Raw genomic sequence first — 10,914 nt, 5'->3', positions numbered from 1 at the left:
ACAGATAATATGATCCCTAAAAGGCAAATAGCTTCTTTAGTTTAAACTTTCCTTGATTCCAGAGAGGAATCTTATTGAAGTAAATATGAATTAAATTTAAAAGAATAGCTAAGCAGAATCTAGGGGAAGTAAAGAAGATATATGCAATAGGAGTCTAGAAGTTTATATATGTTTTAATACTATAACTTTAAAGAGAAAACTGTGATTTGTCCCCAATAATCAGATTAGAGTATACTTAAAACCAATTTAAATATGTCCACATAGTAAATATAAAAGCTATAATTGCATACTGATAATAGCATTATTATTACTTATTTACTTACAAGATTTGACCAAAATAGACATGAGAGTGATGTCAGATGAATATTAAGTATCTCTGTCATAACCATTTCATTGAATGTATATTTACTATTAATCTGCTTAATCTTAATTTTAATGGTATTTCAGTAAATCAAGAATATTACTTTTTTCATGCATTTTTATTTTTTTGATTAGGGTAGTCATATTTCTATATATTCTGCCACTGTACATTTTAAAATATATATATTAAAAATGTCAAACAGCTGTCTAGGGTCATTATCCTATTTAGTTGTCATTGCCAAGTTTGACCTGACATTTAGGTCCAGTCAGAAAACTAAGAGAGGAAACATTACAAGTTAATGGAATTTTTGTATTTGCAAAATGTGATAACAACAATATGTTATCAGTAGAGAACATCTGAGTTCAGTAATTGCAAGATATAGTAAATACAGTAGAATAGATGAAAGAACTAAATAACGTGTCTCACTATCTTAAATAGGTGTTATCATGCTCTCTTTGCTGTTAACAAAGATGATCATCATTTGCATTTTTACCAGTGTTTCATAACCCCAAGGACAGATATGGATGCACATAAACTATGATATACTCTGCTAAAGAGGGATAGTTATGGAAAATCCTCATGTACCATAACTGAACTGTAGCACATTGTTTTATCATTTACTTAATCTCTAAATTGAATATATATATATCACCTACTCTCTTATATAGGGAAAATAAAGGAAAAGACATTTCCTTCATTTCCTTTTCCTTTAAACTACTAGTGTATCGGTTTTGAATCAGACATTTTTCTTTCTGAAGATCAAAGTTTATTTTTTCCTAAAATCCATGAAAAATTACAAAGCATTTTCACACTTTTCTGGGACCATACAGATGATGGAAAGTTATGTCTTTTCTGATGTAATCCAGGAGATTGTTTCCCAGATGTCCTAGAAACTTGACCAATAGGAGAAGAGACTAAACAGCATTTTATATCAATTATGTGCAAAACCCTGCCAATTATCTTCTCATATAATCCACATCAATAACTGAGAAGCACAAAAGATATAAACTCCCACCATCTGCTCTCACTACAGTAGGCTACTGAGAGTTTAGGCAATAACTCACATAGTAAAATACTCTGATACATTTATCTGGAATCATGCTGTGTAAGTGGGATTTGTGATTAAAAATATTACCACTGTTAGAAAATATGTTTTCCCCTTTTAGGAAAAGCATTATCATTTCTCTTTTATTGCAATAGTAAATTAAAAGAACTAATGCCAGCTATATAAAGACCAGAAACTGCACTTCTTTCTGTTTCTCTGTAAATCTTTCTCCTGTTGATGTTAACAATGCTCAGGCTTCTACAAAGAGAAAAGAAGAAATACTGTATAGCCTCCAGAAAGTCATTGTTTTGACACCTGCTCAACTTCTAACTATGTTAAATGGTAAAAGAAAAATAAATCAAAGTCTAGAACACTAACCCAGAGTACTACGTGACCCTAGAAAGGGAAGTATTTAAACACTACAATAATATAAGAGAGCTGATAATTAAGAGTCATTCAGTGTGACTTGGACAAACATTCGAGACACATAGCTGGCAGCTAGAAAAACTAGAAATGACTTGAAACAGTATTCTATAGAAAGTTCAGAAGACAGAAAATCCATTCCTGTTTTTCACCTTGTCTCTCTTTCACACTATCGCATACTAGACTTGTCAAGATATTTTCACCTCACTGATGATAAAAACAAAGATGTGTTTTACTGAAATTCTGTCCCAATGAAAGACATAGCAAAGTTTACCTTTTTTCTCTGAAGCTTCCAAGGACAAAGGCATGATTCTGCCAGGGAGCACTCCAGAATAGGTCTATTTGGTTTCCTAAGAGAGACTAAATGAGTGGTTCCTTACAAGGTTGTGGGATTGCTCCTCCCCAACAAGGTTTCAAAAGCATTTACCCAGCAGAGATGAGATCCTTCCTCTGGTCTTCTCCAGCCAATTTACCCTAGCATGTCTTGGAAGGTACTTGGAAGTCAAACTCAGATAAGGCAGTTTCCTTATGATTGTCCCCTGCCCTCTATGAGAGGTGTGAGCCGTCAACAAGCCCCCTAACATGATTTTTTTTTCTAATTGGTCTTTTTTTTAACATGATCTTTTATAAGCAGACATTCTCCAAGATGGCAACTGCTTGGCTAGGAGTATAGTCACTTGCAAAAATTATGCAAATGACCAAATTATACTGCCAATTTCCCTAAGTGTACTCACGTTTCCTTTACCAACTCCCAAATTAGTTTGGTGACAAATTAGCATTTACAATGATAATTCTCACGCATCTTAAATAAACTATATTGTAATCATTTCTTCAACTTCAATAACATAATTTTGCAATTATGGCTTCAAAATTATACTGCATGACAAACTTTGCCAATTGGTGATACATTAATTTAGAGTAAATTTTCTTCACTCTCTTGCCAATAAAATTTGCATCTTAATTGGAGCAAAATGTATGCTTCAGATATTTACAGAGGGTGAAGAAATGTGTCAGCTCTTACATTCAGAAACAGTCCTCTTGTGCAATTCCACTATCTTATTGATAGTGACTAAGGTTTGGAGACTAATCTAGGCTTTCTCACAAGAACTGCATTGCTTATCAGTGTATATAAACATAGTTATAGTATCATATACACTAGTAGACTCATCTATACATGTGGATGTTAACCAACAAATGTCAGAGAAAAAGTCTGATTGATATAAACTTTAAAAGAAAAAGAAAATCATTTAAGTGATAGTTTTCTGTTATGAACATGTAGAAAATGTAGCCAAGCAATCTTTCAATACAATGGAGCTGAGATTTAAATGTTCAGTTTGGAAGTAAAGTGAAGACATAATTTCTGATCATTTTCAAAGCAGTTTCTTTTTTGTTGAAGTCTGTAATATAACTTTCTAGCAGTAAATTTCTTACTGTATTTATAAAAGTTCATCCTGAAAAAGAAATCTTTAAAGTCCATGCCAACAATTTCCAAAAATTTAAATAGCTACTTAAAGCATGTGAAATTGATTAAAGTATCAGTTGTAGGCTGATTTTACAGATAGTCTCCCAAATTGACAGCCCTTTGTGTGTATACTGTGCCTAATCCTCTTTCCTTGGCTGTAGGCACGAGTTGTAAATATGAAGGGGCAGTCACTCCTACAACATATTAAGTGACTTTAAGCTACTTCAGTTCTGAAAAGTGCAGATAACAGATAGTAATGCAAAAATAATTTCTTTATATACATATGCATATGAATTCTCTCTAGTAGAAATTTGAGTGACTTCTTCTATCTATGAAGCTGTCCAATGCTTGCCTGTAGATAATTGAATTTCCATTTACTTTGTATAAATTGCAGGGTTTTCATTTTTTTATTTATTTCTCAGTTGAGTTTAATATAACAGCTTTGTGATTTCTTTTTAATAATGAAAAATTCAAATATTCAAAACATGCTTTTTCATTTAAACAATTAGTCATTATTTTGTCTTTTAAAAGTCTACAAATTACTGTTAAGCACATGTCTTAAATCCCTTCATTGGAATACTTGTCACAATGGGTTCAAAGTTTGAGGCCAGAATAGGACACAGCAAAATCATGTACCAAAAATTAAAGATTTAGCATGAAAGTCAGTAAAAAACGAAACAAAACAAAAACATTTTTCTCATGTGTTAAGTCTGTAGTTTAATTATAAACACCACAAAAGCATACTTTAATTCTGTATGCTCAGTATATTATACATATAATGCCATAACATTCTCAGATAATCCTCCTATAGTTACTCAATTTCATAAGATTTAGCAAGGCAAACAGAGTCCCAAATATTGAAGCTTAAAACAGCAGTTGAGAATTTAGTGGTTTAAATATAAATCATTTTAAATTGTTTTTAAGATTTTCCTAATTACAGCATAAGCATTCAAAGAACTCCAGATTCTGCTTAAATCAGCATTCTTTGGCCTTTGGGTAGGGTGTGTGTCTTTGTACATGCACACATGTGCATGCACATACACACTATCACACACACACACACACACATGTATGGATACAAATATGTGTTCAGGTTTATATGCACATATGTGTGCCTATGCATAAGGAAGTTAGAGGTCTATATGGATTTCATTCCTTAAGAGAATTTGCCTTGATTTTTGAGAAAGGATCTCTTAGGAACTCCTGAACCTCCCCAATAGGCTCATGGATTCTACCTCTAACAAATTCCTAATCATGTTTGCTACCTTTTTCAACTTTTTATTTTGGTTCTAGGGATCAAACTCAGGTCCTTGGTCTTGTAAAGCAAGATCTTAGTACAACACACCTAAAGCTTATCAACTTATCTATTTTGTTTGCCTCCAGTCTTTTCTTTCTAGTTTAAACTGAATAATGTTTTCTGAAAAGTTTATGTATTCTAGTCAATACTATATGTGTATAAGTTGTACAATACAGTCCCCAGATTTATGAGTTCCTTGCCATGCAGTGTGATCAAGTACAGAATCTTGATATCTGTGCCTTTCCTTGGATCAGTGATTCTCAACCTTCCTAATGCTGAAACCTTTTAATACAGTTTCTCATGTTGTGGCAACTCCCAACATAAAATTATTTTTGTTGCCAATTCATAACTACAGTTGTGCTGCTGTTATGAGTCATAATGTAAATATATGATATGTAGGATATGTGATAGGAAACCTTTGTGAAAGGTTGTTAATCTCCACAAAGAGGTCTCAACCCATGGGTTGAGAACCATTGCCTTAGACTATGTGGGAAATTGCAATGTTGTTGCAAATATTTTATAAAAAGAAAGTAATTTTTGGGAGACAAGAAAGTACCTATATAAAGACATCCATAAATAAGCTACAAGAGACTAGAAAACATGAACAGAAAAAGGGAAAAAAAAGTGCTGATGCACTGGCTTTGAGCTTGAGGAAGGGAACCAAGGTTGCCACCAACATTCACAAATTGAAGAAACTCCAAACACTGAGAAGTGAAGGAAACACTTTGTTCCACAGAGATTCAGAAGTGACTCAACCCTCACAAATCATTTTAGACTTAAAATATCTTGAGTTTTGCCATAACAATTTTGTGTGTAGGTATATTTATGTTTTGTTTTGTGTTTTTGTAAAGATTCTCAGTATGTATCCGAGCACGGCCTGGGATTCTCCATATTGACCAGGGTAGATAAGAATGCATAGGGATTAACTAGAGTCTGCTTCCTGAGTTTTAAGATTAAAGGCATGTGCCTTCATAGAAACATAATGAAATAGCATCAGGAAGTAGCTATCACAGAAGCCTTGCAATACTTTTACCTCAATGTTTTTTAGAATATCTAAGAAGTTCAGTGATGAAGGAGGATTAAAGTTAATTATCTATGTTAAGTTTTAAAAGAGTATGTTAAGGACATTTTATGGAACTCAGGAATACATTTAAATTAATTATATTTGTAATTAATATTAAATTAAGTAGCAAAAAATAATTATGTTTTTAACAAGTATATTATACATCAGGATGACCAAAAGATGTCAATCTTTTCAAATATTTCCAAAAAGCAGACACAAAAAATGTAAAATGTTACTGGTGATGTACCAGGAGCTCACAGGTATTGAGAAGAATTTTTGATTTTGCTAATAAACAGGAACCAAGGTTAACTTTTGCTTGAGTTTTTGCATTATTAATATATTATAAAATTCAATTTCTAAGTAAAGTATAAGATTATAGGTTGATATTTCTCCCTGGACCTAGATTCATGAATAATGTGGAACAAATAACACTGTTGAATAAATAGTCATACATATTTAAGTGCTTCTAATATCTAAAGCTTTGCCATAAACTGAATAGCTTACGTTGGGGTGGTTTCTTCTTCTTCTTTTTTTTTTTGTTTGTTTTTTGTTTTTGTTTGGGGGACATGGTTTCCTTGTGTAGTAGTGGCTGTCCTGAAATCCAGAGATGTCCTTACCTCTGCCTTCCGAATGCTACCATTAAAGACAGGTGTTACCATGGCCATCATCTGACTTTTTTCAGTCATAGACTATGACTCTAACTAAACGGTAATTGCATTTTGTCTTTTGTGACATCATCACTCACCATAGAGAGACAAACAAGGAAAACAAAGTAATAGTTATGCATATGCCTATTTAAAGTGGAATTGACAAGAAACACAATATATAAGGCTTTCAGTCTTAATAACACAGAAAAGCAAAATGTTACTTTTACTATTGTCAGTTTCACAATCTTTGCAATGAATTCAATGTATTTTCCAGAAGGAGTGTTAATCTATTACAGATGAAAAGCTGTCTGAAAAATAACCAGTTCACAGAAATTGACTTTGTTTTACCAACATAAATTTATGTGATGTAACTCAGTAATAAACTAGTTTATAGTTACACCATAAATTAATTTAATCATCTTTAGATTTATTAAAGATCACTCAAGTGTTGTAATATTAATTTTATTATTATGAGTTTGAGGATACATTTGTACTAAGTGTCAAAATAAAAAGTCTTTTGTAAGGAATACTTGAAATACATTTATTAAAATGTTTTCCTATAGTTGTGAAAGCTAGGTTGAGTTTGTGGCATGGATTCTTGTTCTCAGCTGGGAGAATGGATCACTTACAATTAGGAGTCCCTCCAGTATTACATATGTGCCATGATTCTTAACTGCTGCACTACGTGGAATCAACTCATCATTATTTAAATAAGTACATAAATATTTTACTTAAATTTCAAGAATAGAAGCTTTGCATCTGGATCCTCAATTGGAAAAGATTTCTTCCTCATTTGTTTTTCTATCAAATGTAGTTATTATATTATTATAAAATATGCTAATAGTAGAACATTATCCTAGAAAATGATGGGGCTAATAATATAATGTATAAAACATCTTCAAAATCATTTCCAGCTCTTTTGTATTCAGTTTCATAGTCAATTCATGGAAGATGTTAGTAAAGAAAAAATAAATAAGCATAGAAAGAATACAGCTGTAGACTGGGACTTTCTAAACATGAATGTTATTAATTTAAGACTTACTAGTTCAAAGCCATTTAAATTAAGATTCTCCTAGGAATGGTAATATCCTCATTCAATATATATAACATGGAGTATTTTAAATTACCAGTTAGCACCCTAAATGCATATTTTATTGTGCAGGCTAACTTAAGGTTACCAAGAGAACCATATTTATTTTGTTCTGACATATATGCTTACATTTGTTACTTTGTTGTTATATTAGCAATGTATTTCTATTGATGTGCATTTTTGAGGTTATAAAAAATACTTTTCAAAATACTCTGAGTTTTGGAAATATGAGAATGCAAAAGTAATGTTGCCTAATTGTGATATTTGGAATCAGTAGTAGCTTTTTAAAGGATGATGGTTTTACATACTCAGGTTATATATTTTCTTTTCATTATGATGCATTGTTGCAAGACTTAATATTTAGAAACTTGCATTGTTACTTCTCTATTTTCCTTTTAATTCATGAACAAATTAATATATACCATCTATGACATTCTCATAATTAATGAAACTTAAGTGCTAGTTTATATTAATATATTAACATTAACATTTTTCACAATAAAATTATTATTTTTTAAAGTATGGTAATGTGATTCTTGGAAAAATATTTCAGGGAGTATTTGTGAGAGAACTCAGCATTAAATGGTGCTTATACCTAAGACTAAAGACTTGAAATTGATCCCTGGAATCCCGGTGGAATGAGAAAAGGACATACAAGAATGGCTGTCTGACCTTTACACATGTACCTACCCTGCCACTAACACATGACACATAAAAGGAAACACATTAAAAGCAATAATTGTTTCATTTTACTAACATATATATGTTATATATATATGTTATATATATATATATATATAAATGATATATATATATATACTGATATATAATCAGTAATCTGGAGGGTAGGACTTAACATGGACTCTGATTTTATTAAAAATACCAACCCTGCATAATATTAAAATTGAGTACATTACTACATTTATTTATTTGTGGTAATGCAAACATGGGAGAATTTGAAGATTAAAATTATTTACTAGGTACCGTTATGTAACTTTTTTTTAGATACTTTGAATTGTAAATATTCTGGATAAAGTTAACTTGAAAATCCCAGTCAATCAAAATGCAGAATTTTAGACCTTTATGCCAAAGTGTATATCTAGGAACACTCCAGCACCTAAAGCTAAGGTAATACTGACATAGAAGAGATGGAACATTTGTAAGAACAATAGTATCAGGAGGTGTGTAGTGAAATTGTCTCTCCTAGTAATATCAGAAGATATACTCAAATAGTGTATCTTTATTCGCTCATCAATATGATGGAATCACCATGAGATAAGCAAGAATTACACCAACTGACACAGTAAACTCTATGGGGGAAAGGCTGTAAGGCTTCAACCCAACACAAAGAACCACAAGCAACTGTGTAACAATGGGAATGGGTAAGTTGATCTTTCCCAGGGAAGAGCACACTGATCAAATTTCAGTGACAGAAGATCAAGTAATATTATCAGAGCTGAATAAGTTATATTTTGGAATATCTATCTGTTTGTCTGTATGTCTGTCTGTCTATCATCTATCTACATATAGATGTATACATATATACATACAATAGCAATTAGCAAAAAACAAGGCCACAATTACATAGAAATAAGCACTAAAATGGCATGCATGTTAAACTTATAGAGCTCTTTTTAATTCTTTTTTGAAAATTGTTTTGATATGATATGTGATGCATTTTTCATGAGGAAACATTTGCACAAAAGGAGTAGATTCATTCAGAATTGAATCCATATTACATAAACATCAAATAAAGTTTGAAAATCATAATTTTGTAATGTTTATATTTTTAATAGGTTTATAGTTTTAATATTGGACATTGGAAAAGTATGCTGTTTGTATGTACACAATGGCTGATCATTTAGTATTGATTCTCATTCCAGGGAAAAAATCTATTTCTTCTGCTCTCCACATTTCTTATTTGCCTTTAGTTCTTTGTCTACAGGTGGAACCACAGAGAACAGTGCCCTTCCCCATTACCATGTCTACTAGTGCTGTCATTAAGTCAGAAACTCAACCAGTGGGATGAATTTCAAGTTCTGTTTGGTTGCCAAAAAGAAGGGTGGTTTTACAAAGCTTCGACTTCACAAATATGCTTTATAGACTCTCTGTTTTTCCATGAGATATCTCCTTTGAAAGTATTTTGTGAATTGGTAGGAATAAGTTGAATATTTTCAAATAATATGAGGCTTTCAGAATAAAATTGGATTTCTAATTTGGGACAACCGTTCTAAATTATGAGAAGAGTTAATAGAAACAAAGACAATACTTAAGAACACTGTAAGCTAAAATCCTTATTTCTATTAAAAAAACTGTAGAACTGAAAAGATAACAAAGCTCATAATGCTGAAAATTGCTTGTTTCTTTAATGTAAGATGAGGAAAACAAGACATACCCTCTGATATTTTTATATTACTAACACCAAACAAAAGATAAAACTTAACATCGAGGGAATTTAAAAAAATTATTTTAACAATTGACTTGTGTACTTGTTTTCCATATATATAGAATATGCTAAATATTAGATGTTATGTAATGTGCCACTGTGTATTTAAAATATCCTCAAATATTGAAAGAGAAAATACAAGTTTTCTTCTATATGTTTCATAACCTACTTTTCTTATTTATCTTTTTTAACAAATAGTAACCAATTCCTATATATTGTCTTATTTTTATACACAAAATTTCTATCAGCACTTTGCAAAATTATCATGAAAAACAAACATGTAACTCTATTTATTTTTATTTTATCCAAATCTAAAATTGTCAACTGTGTTATAGTCAGTGCCCAACGCATTTAGCAACATAAATGATTTCACAACTGTTTAAAGAGTGGTTGAGATAAGAATAAGCTGATTGTGCTTAAATTGATTTCCCTTTGTGCAAAATGTATATCCTGTTAGAAAAGAATTTCATGTAAGAATTATGTCTCTCCTTTAATAATTACAAACTATTATATACAAAATATCAACTAGGTATATATGAAAGTCAGAAATGTCTGCTCTTCTCAGAGTACTTCCAGTTCTTGTTAAATGATGCCTTTGACCTTTTGTAACTTATTGGTGACTATTACTATAGCAATTGCCATTTGTAAGAGTCACTAGAGGTAATGAGTTAATTAAGGGAAATCATTTCCATGAAATGGGATCTCTAATCTATAACTTCCAGACATGTAGCTGAGCCAACAGAAGCAAAAATCAAATTAATGTATTCAACTTTCCAGTAATAAATTTGGAAAAGAACAGCTAGAAAAAGTAGCTATCTGACTAGAAATTGACTTTGTCCCCAAGTGAATGTTGGATACAGAACTTGGGGTGTTTTCCACTAAAAATTAAAAAAAATTGCTACAATATCCAATATTTTACACTTATCAATTTATCAGGGAAGACAAAGTGGAAGACTAGAATCATAACTGCTTTGTGATATTTCAAGTCATACCTCATCTATGCTTTTGCACAACTAGCATCTAAAACACTATCACTTAATGCCAAGGGTTTTCATGAGACCTAAACAAAGGAGAAATGGG

Source organism: Microtus ochrogaster, linkage group LG7_11 (assembly GCF_000317375.1).
Source record: "Microtus ochrogaster isolate Prairie Vole_2 linkage group LG7_11, MicOch1.0, whole genome shotgun sequence".
Lineage (NCBI taxonomy): Eukaryota > Metazoa > Chordata > Mammalia > Rodentia > Cricetidae > Microtus > Microtus ochrogaster.
Note: the sequence above shows the minus strand (reverse complement) of the source record.